Source organism: Equus quagga, chromosome 8 (genome assembly GCF_021613505.1).
Source record: "Equus quagga isolate Etosha38 chromosome 8, UCLA_HA_Equagga_1.0, whole genome shotgun sequence".
Classification (NCBI taxonomy): Eukaryota; Metazoa; Chordata; class Mammalia; order Perissodactyla; family Equidae; genus Equus; species Equus quagga.
This window is the reverse complement of record NC_060274.1, coordinates 124,961,078-124,970,705: the sequence shown is the minus strand read 5'-3', so window position 1 is coordinate 124,970,705 and position 9,628 is coordinate 124,961,078.

Sequence of the window (9,628 nt, the reverse complement as noted above, 5' to 3'; positions counted from 1 at the left end):
TCATGAGCTCCCTCCTCTCTGCAAGTGTCTCAAGGCCAAAGACAGGCTGGTGGGAAGCTCCGACCAGCAAGGCCATATGCTCCCCCTCCCCTACCTAAAACCCCAAATAAAAACCCTTCCTTTTAGCTTTTTCGGGGAGTTTGGGATTTCAGCGTTAGCTGCCCTCTCTCGTTGCTCAGCGCTGTGCAAAAATAAAGTTCCTACTTTCTTCCAACACCCCCGGTGTCAGAGATTGGCTTGCTGCGCAACGGGTGAGCGAACTCACTTCAGGTTCGGTAACAAAATGGCTTTGTAGAGAAGTTACCGCAAACCAGGATGGAGGGGAGACGGGCTCACCTTTCAGACAGAAACCGCGCTCGAGGATGGACTAGGCCAGAAGTCCCACAGACGTGATTAAAAGCACGTTCTTCTTTCCCTGTAACCCGGAGGACGCAGCGTCCCCCCTCCTCCCGGGCCTATAGAAGCACCAACTCCCATGCGGACCCCTCTCAGCCTCTGCTGCGTCCTCGGGACAGGGCCACGCACGTGAGTTAGCAGAACCGCCCGGGAATCTCTCTTCCTGTGTTAGTGGCGTGAGGCAGGTGTTGGAGTTTGCGGATCATTTCTGAGAGGAACTCTGGGAAGGGAGGGGAGGCCAGAAGCTGGGCTAAGCCATTCAAGCGGGTGATGGCTAACTCTCTAGAACCACAGTCTCGTAGTGCCTGTTACGGGAACTCCATTCTCTAAGAATACGTTTCTCTAGAAAAGTGTCTCGGTATTATTCCTCCACAATGGGAAGCCATAGGGAAATATATTCTTATTGTGGTAAAATATATATAACAAAAATTTGCCATTTTAACCATTTTTAAGTGTACAAATTCAGTGGCATTAAGTACATTCACATTGTTGTGCCACCATCACTACCATTTTGAAAACTTTGCCACTCCACACAGAAACCCATTAAGCAATGACCCCCCCATTCCTGCCCACCCCCCACCAGACTAGAGCTGGTAACCTCTCTTCTACTTTGTCTTTATCAGTCTATTCTAGACATTTCATATAATGGAATCATACCATCTCTGTCCTTTTGTGTCTAGCTTATTTCACTTAGCATAACGTTTTCAAGGTTCATTGATGATTAATGAATCTTTTAAATAAACATTCAGTGGTCATAGAAAATTTTGATGTTATAAGTAGTTTGAAAAACACTATCGAGGGCTGCTCCAATGATCACTAACTTTCACTAGGCACTTACCACATGCCAGGCACTGCGCTGGGAAGGGCGCATACATTGTTTTTAAATTCCTTTCAAGAACACCACCAAAAAGAGGTTGTTATCGTCATCCTCTTAAATCAGGACCTACTATAGACTCGTGAGTACTAGAGTTACTTGTGTGTATGGCCCGTCTGCTGGACAGGGTGACTTTAGAGAAAAAGACTATCATTCATGTTCACCTCCAGGGCCCAGCCCTGTGCCTGCCAAGTAGCAGGGACTCAGTAAATGTTTGCAGAATCGCTTGAAGCATCTCAGCATAAACGCCATGGAGTTAGTTAGGCTTTGTACAAAGAGCACTCCCCAGGCTCTTATTTATTTAATCGAGGTTTTTGTTTTAAACCACAAAGCAACCTGGCTTGTGTCCCGGACGTTGACGTAACCACACACCTGCTGTACCATCTCTCGCCAGTTTCAGCCCTTTCCCCACTCCCCCAAGGTTTTAGAAGAAAAATTAGAACTGTAGATCCTTGTTGTTGCCACAATACGGTTTTTTTGACTATGGTTGCTGTTACTAGTTTCTTCTTCCAGCTTTTAAGGATAGATTTGAATAGGAGTCCAAGCAAGTATGATTAAGAGCACATTTTTCACATTTATGTCTTTCCCCATAACCCAGAGGACAGCAGCAAAAAGGCCTGCCTGCTCCTGACAGCAGGGTGAAGAGATTCATGGCTGCTGTGTGTGTTTTCATGAGGGTGTTAGGGGATCGCATTACAGGGTAATACACACCCCCACGCAGAGAACCTCAGTGACAGGCAATACCATGGGAAGAGGCTGTGAGAGGGAGGAGTGAGAGTCTGCTAGAGAGAGACATCATTTACCCTGAGTCCTGAGTGCTTCTCCTTTTGGGCTCTTGGGCTATGGAAGAAGTTATGCAGAAAGAACAGAGAGGTGGGAGTAAAATAGAGTGTAGGAGTAAACTATGAAATGTGTTTTATTCAAGATATTATTAAAGAAGTTATTAAAAAATGGCCCAATAGATTCACTGAGATGAGTAAAGACATCTTAAAACCTTTTCACAAGTAACTGTGGAAAGGATGCCATTTCTTCTCTTTTCCTGACCCAGGTTAGTGTAAAAGGGTGGAGAAATTTAATATGATGTATTGAGAATTGAAACCCAGGAACCAATATGCACTCCAGACCCACTTCTGCAGCTATTTTCCAAACTAAATTTTGATTCCAGTGGTTGCATCTGTTACTCTCCCTCCAGAGTCTGCCCCCCGGGAAACAGCGAGGGAGGTCAAATTCTAGCTAACACGTTCTCCTCTTCCTCTCAAGGAGTCCTTTAGCCTTCTTGGCCCCTGCTCTACTCATCTGCTGTTGCCTAACCCCCACTCAGATATTAGCAAATAATTAAAATTTTGGCTGATGATAGATTTTCAGGTAAGGATGTTTTTAATTTCTTAGGAGAAGCTGGAAGAATGAAAGCCCTCTGAGACTCAAAAGAATCAGAATTTTTGGCTTCTTGGCAAATGGATGTGTGTGAAATTCTCACGTGGGAAAGCTTGCCCGGGGATCTTAAGGCTTGGAGGGTTCTGGGTTAAGTCAGTTGCTGAAGTCTATGACAACCACAAAAGAGAATCGATCTTAATCTCTGGTCAGCAGGTAGACTGATGAGGAAACAGACGAGTTGTCGTATAGCTTGGCAATTGAGAGTCCAAGGATAGGAACGAAGAGCTGTGGTTTTGGTAGGAATTTCTCTGGTGAAGAAGTGACACAAGGGCATTCAAGCCAGAAAGAACCACTGGACAGCAAAGGGGGGGGCATATGTGTGCATGTGTGTGATTGTGTGTGTGTGTGTGTGTGCAGTACAGGTAGTAATAGTGTTGGGGTGTAGGTGCTGGGAAATGGATGTGTCCTTGAGGAGCAGCGATGAACAGATGAGGGGTTAGGAGATTGAGTGGGCAGAGAGGAACCTCAAAATTAAAACAGACTTTTTAACAACACCATATGTGTTGAGAGTTGAAATATTTGGTCAAACAAGGGAGTCAATTGTTGTAAGTCACTGCCTTGTTTAAGAATTTGTCATGGTTTTTGTTGCCCACAGGATAAGCAGTCTGGCTTTAATTCACGTCTCTCCACCTGGAGGCCCGTTTGCTTCTCTCTACTCCCTCCTGTTCAGTCCCACTCAACCAGCTTCTGCTCCCACCGAACTGCTTATCCTCAGGTTCTAAAACACACCTTACTCTCATTCACACGAGCCTTCTGCATGAAAATGCCCTTCTAATCAAACCCTACCCAGCCCAGTGTCCTCGCCTGCTGGATCTTCCCCGTGAGTCCAGCGCACACTGATACATCCCTTTTCTGAAATCGGGCATTCCCAAAGACTGCTGGTGGGAGTGTGAATTGGTGCAAACTGAAAAGAAAAATTATCAAGAGCCTCATAAATGATCATACTCACAGGGAGTTCTCAAAGGATTCATAAAAACATCTGAAAAGCTGTTCACCCTCATTAGTAATCAATGAAATGCAAATAAAAGCAAATTAGATTAATATTCAGATAGCATTTTCTACCTCTTAATTTGGCAGAAATGGAAAAATGCTAATGCTTGGAGTTGATAAGGGTGTGAGGAACGTAAATTGGTAAAAGTTTTGGGAGGACCCTTTGGCAACGCGACTCAAATATACAAATCAGTGGATGGTGCATCCCACTTCTAGGAATTTACAATAATGATGGATAAACAAAAATATCTATTTATAAAGAGGTTCTTTGCAGCAATATTTCAATAGGGAAAAATTCAGATACTATCTAAATGTCCAATGATAGAGGTAAAATAAAATAACAAAATAGGTTAAAGTAGGTAGTAAAGTTTGGATATACTCATATTGGAATGCCATGCAGCCATTAAAGTGGCGGAAATGTGAATTGAGGAATTTAGTAATGTGGAATATGATTATACTCTATTGTTAAGTGAAAGAAACTTGTTAAGAAAGAGTATGCATGATTATGATTCAAGGAAGTCCCCAAGACCACCTCAGGTTCAATAATTCACTGGAAGGTCTCACAAACTCAGCAAAGCTGTTATACTCATGGCTATAGTTTATTACAGTGAAAGGTACGGATCAAAATCAGCAGTGGGAAAAGGTGCACAGTTTAGTGTCCAGGAGAGACCAGGTGGGAGCTTCTGGCTGTCCTCTCCCAGGGGAGTTGTGCAGACAGTGCTTATTTCTCTCAGCAACAATGTGTGATACGCATGGAATATTGCCAACCAGGGAAGCTCACCTGAGCCTTGATGTCCAGAGTTTTTAATGGGGATTGGTCACATAGATATGGCTGACCACCCAACAGCTGACCTCAGCCTCTAGCCCCTCCAGAGGTTAAGCTGATATCATGTGGTCCAACCTCCCACCATGAATATTATTGTTAGCATAGACTATCTGGCCCAAGGCCCCCAGATAAACAAAGACACTCTTTTCAGGCTGAATATTCCAAGGAAAATCCTGAGAGTTGTACACTGTGTTGTTATGTTTGGAGTAGTTCCTGGAAATTCTTCCCCAAATGATATTCTTTGTAGTAGACGTAACCTGAAAAATAACAGTGAAGGGTTACAGGGACATTACTAGAGTTCCACTCAGTCATCAACAATTGGTCCAGTTCGTCAACATATTGTAAGCCCAGAACGTTTCCTTGAGTGAGGCCACTCAGGATTGCAGGCTACCATTCAATCTGGTCAGGTTCCAACAAGAGGGGTGGTCTTGGCTCAAATCAATATTCAAGGAAGAGAGAGAGGTCTCATGAGTGGGGATGGGCAAGTGGGGGTCAGGACATGGGCAGGGACTTCCCAGGGGCCCTGAAGTTGTGGCTCATGCAGATGAGGGAGGGAGGCAGAGAGAAGGCATGGGACCGGAACTCTCAGGCTGAAAATTCTATAGAGAACTTTGGTAGGACCTTACTTAGTGCAACCCAGTTCCCTTCCCCTGGTGGTGGCAGGTGCAGGACTTGATGACCCTGAGCCCTCGGCAAACGCCTTTTCTCAGGGGAAGAAGGTACTTCTCATGAATCAAAATTCATGGTTACCCTAAAGGTAGTAAGAACAGGAAATAGGATTCAATTTTAAAAGTCTGGACTAATTTATGAAGGACGGATGGCCCCAAAGTGTACCTGTGATATACCTGTGATGTCCCTCCCTGCCTGGTGTCATAGATGACAGATGGTTTCTCAAGGGACATGTCCCTTGGAGCTTCTGCTGGTGATTATGTCTGGAGATGGCCACTGCGGCCATCCGCATTTCTAAGTGGATTTCTAAGTAAGATTTCTAAGTAATCTCACCACAGGACCCTGTGTCTGTTATTTGTTCCTTCTCTTCAATGGTCCCACAAAATAGTTGCCTTCTTGAGAAGAATAAATAACTATCTTCCCCCAAATCAACCACATAACGTAGCACTGGCGTCAAGGCAAGAAACCTTGAGAAGAAATTCAGCTCTCTGCTGTGTTTGCTGGTTTCCTGTTTTTAAGATGACTCACATTAAGTCATTTTTCTTTCCCATATGTCCCAGACTTGTATTTTATAACACCAGACGGGGATACTAATTACACTTTCGAGCTGGCTCCTGCAGCGCTTAAACTGAGATGCGTAATGCCAGGCCTGGCAGTAATCGATAGACGTGCTCCCGCCGTAATGATTTACAGGGAATGCCATGGTTACTGCTTGGAATAAAAGCGAATGAGCTCTGTAAATTTAATTCAGAGGAGTTATAACTTGATCATCGAGAAATATATTACAGAAGCTTCTTGTATTTTTGACAAAGCCCCAGGCAAGCTTCTAGCAAGATCTGTGATTTAACCAGGAACATTTTCTTTACAATGAAGTAAATAATAGGTGACACCTGCCCACTGGCCCGGCTTCAGAAATAGCACTTCACCAGCAGAAGTGCCGCTCTGTTTCCACTCAACACTAGTTAAACGCGCTTATTTCACAATTAACGTCTGTTATGCCATCCATGAATCAGAAGCCCAGCTATGGGCCAAGTCACCTGCAGGTCTGTCCAGAGTTGGGACTGTCCTGAAACTGCACACAGGAGCAGTGAGGCATCGTCTTCCTTCCACATCCTTGTAAAGGGGTCGCATGTTTTAGGGTGGACCGGGAGGGAGAGCGGCAGACCCCCGGCCCGGCTGCTTCCTTCACTTCCGTAATGCAAGGAACATTATTGCATTTACAAGAACAGAAGTGCTCTGCTGTCAACTGTCCTTCCATGTTGCCTTTGTTCATTTGCTAATATTTATTCATTGATTTATTGTATTAGCTGTTCCATTTCCTGCCACCCGTTCCTGCGTCGGCCCTCGGTAGTCCCTGATTTAATTGTGCTGCCCTGCCACAGAGCTGTTCTCTCTGCCTCTCTTTCCCCTCCAGTGCCCTTGGGGGCTGAGTTAAGCTGATGATCCTCCTCAGAGGTAGCATGGTATTCTATCATCATTGGTCCACGCAGGGTCTCTCTTGTTTTATTTTGTTTTACTTGATTTCCGCTCCATCCCTGCTCCCATTTCCTTCTTCCCTACAGGTAATGACTGTAATATTTTATATGTAACATATATTTTATAGAAGGGTGTCTATGTACATATCACATCCTTAATTATTCATGTACCCTTGCAAAATGTTTTGTTGTTCTGTGTGTAGGTTTTTCATTTTAATAAATTCTATTGTTTTATGAATCTAATTTTGTTTCTTACTTTTTTCACTCTGTACTATATTTTTAAGATAGGGGATTAAGATGTTGCGTATATATCTAGTTTGTTGCTTCTGACGGCTGTACGGCTTTGCACAGCATGCTTCACCTTTTTCACAGACGGGTTTTCTAATGATGGATACTCCAGATGCCCACGACTCCCGGCTGCCGCAAGCACACCTGAGTGTCCTTGTATTCGTCCCCTTATGAGCCTTTGCAAGCATCTCTCTGGGAAACTACCCTGGGGTGGGTTACTAGTCATTAAAGCACATTTTTTAAAGCTACCATTTATGGGGTGCTTATGATGTAAGGCACTGTTCTAAGCACTTTATATGTATTGACTAATTTCCATTATTATCCTCATTTTACAGATAAAGAAATGAAACAGAGAAAGATCAAGAAGCCAGGAAGCAGTGGTGAAGGGTTTGAAAACCTGGGCTCCTAACCATGATGCCGCACTACACTCAGATCCCTACCACACTCTCTAAAAACTTTCACCTGGTTGCCTTTGAGTCTATCCAGCAAGAATTTGGTCAGAACAATTGGTCACAACCTGTGAGGAGTGAAGACATCATCTTTAGATCTGTTGGATGGCGTCTTCTCCCTCCCTCCTTCCAGACACACTGACTCTGCGTCTAAACCTCCAAGCTCAGTGCCCCTCAGGGCCTTTGCACCAGCTGTTCCCTACTCCAGAATGAGGCTCCCTTTCTTCTTCACAAGGCGCATTCCTCTTCAGTTCTCAGCTTCACTGTCGCCTCCGCAGAGAAGTCTTGCCTTACCACTCGTCACAAGCAATCACCCAGTCATGCTGTCATATCACCCTATTAAGGTTAATTAACATTAATTTCCTGCCTAGAAATCGTGTTTTCGTACATATTATTTATTTACTTACTGTCCTTCTCCTCCCACTAGAACCTCAGTTTCACCAGAGCAGCAAGGTGTCTGTCTGCCTTGGTGCCTAGTGAATCCCCGAGTCTAGAATAGTGCCAAGTGCACAGAAGGTATTCCGTACATAGGCATTGAGTGGACTGATCCCCTAATCTTGATTGCCCTCTAAATCCCACGTGGTGAGGGAATCATTGAAATAATCTCAGTCATTTTTGGAAGATAATCATATGTTGTTGGGTTATTTTGCCTGCAACAATTCTTACTAGCACTCTCTATTTTTTCCTTGATGTGTCCTAACTGTGCCTTCTTTCTGGCTTCAAAGGTGGCCCCTGGTCCTGATGTATAGGTCTTATGGAGGGAGTTCCCATTCACCTCCATTATATCTCCCATGACTTAAAAGCTTGCCCTTGTGTCCCATTTTAGCTGTCGTCTTCCTAGACTTAAGAATTTTATCTTCCAACTTCCTATTTGTGAACACAAAATTAGTTCATTTTTTCCTCATCTTGGCCTTTTTCATCTCAGTCTTAATTTAAATTTTATAATTTTGCCTTTCAATTTTTAGAAGCAATGACTTTCTCATGCTTTAGGTCAAGGGACTTCAAAAAAACGTTGGTTTCATTCTTGTGGGGAAGACTTGGTGTAGGTGCTTATTTATTTACCCTGCCCCAAGAGAGTCTACTTACCATGGGCCAGAGGATGACTTAAGATGAACAGAAAGATCTTGGAAACGTGATCAGAAAAGAAAGCCTTCATTCTCTTCCCGGCAGCACCGCTTTGCTCTGGGGTCCTTCGTAGGCGTGTTGAGTGTGCTTATGGAGGGGGCACGGTTTGGCGGGAGATGAGGATCCTCAGGTACAGGGATTATCTAGCTCAGGTTCCACTGAATTCATGGTTTTCAGAGTGGCCAAAGAAAGGTGACCATATGCTAATGATTACTCACGCAATACTTGCTTTAAAGAGTTAGATTTTATACATCGGTGCCTTTGGGAGGACACAAACCCTTCCTCAAAAAATAATAACACAATTACTTCCCCTTTTCTGTGTTCTAGTTAGTCCATCATGCCATGTCATCACCAACAAAGAGTAAAATTAGATGCATTTTCTTCAATGTACCTCTCCCCTTGCAATTCCCCCTTCTACCCTTCTCTGCTTCGCTACCCCCCATTCATTTAACAAACGTAGCCTTGTGCGAAATAAACTCGTTGTCCTGCTGGAATTTACCGATCTTCGTGTCCACACTGTTTGTGGCAGGTGTGACTGGGAAAGGAAGGAAGCATAGTGTGGCTCAAATGCTCTTGTTGCAGACCGTAAACCCTGAACTTGCCAGCTCATCCTTTTAAAATGTGTTTGCTGCGAAATTTTATAAGTGCTGATTTTCTTTTCTCAAGGGACTTTATGACATTCTCCACGCACCTGTCGGATCACATTTTCAAAGCAGAATCATGACAAAGAACCTTGCAGAGTGATGCTTTCTACCCATATTAGAACACTATCACTATCAATGGGCTTTGGGAATTGCTGAAGAACAGAGAGGCTGGGCTTATAACTGGAATTCACACTTATTTGGTATACATTTAAATACTTCACTGAGAAACGATTAAGAGGAAATGGTTTCCCAAGGGTAACAGAAGACTAGAAAGTGGGAGTAATAAGTTGGGCCTACAGCTCTTAATGCACGTGCAGCGCATTTAGAAAGATTCCCACCTCCAGACGCGTTGTAAATGCCTGTTATCTAGTTCACTGGCCTGGATCCATTTGTCCATTATCCACCATTACTCCCTCATTCCAAATAAGACTCAGAAGATATTCTGGACATCACTTAAC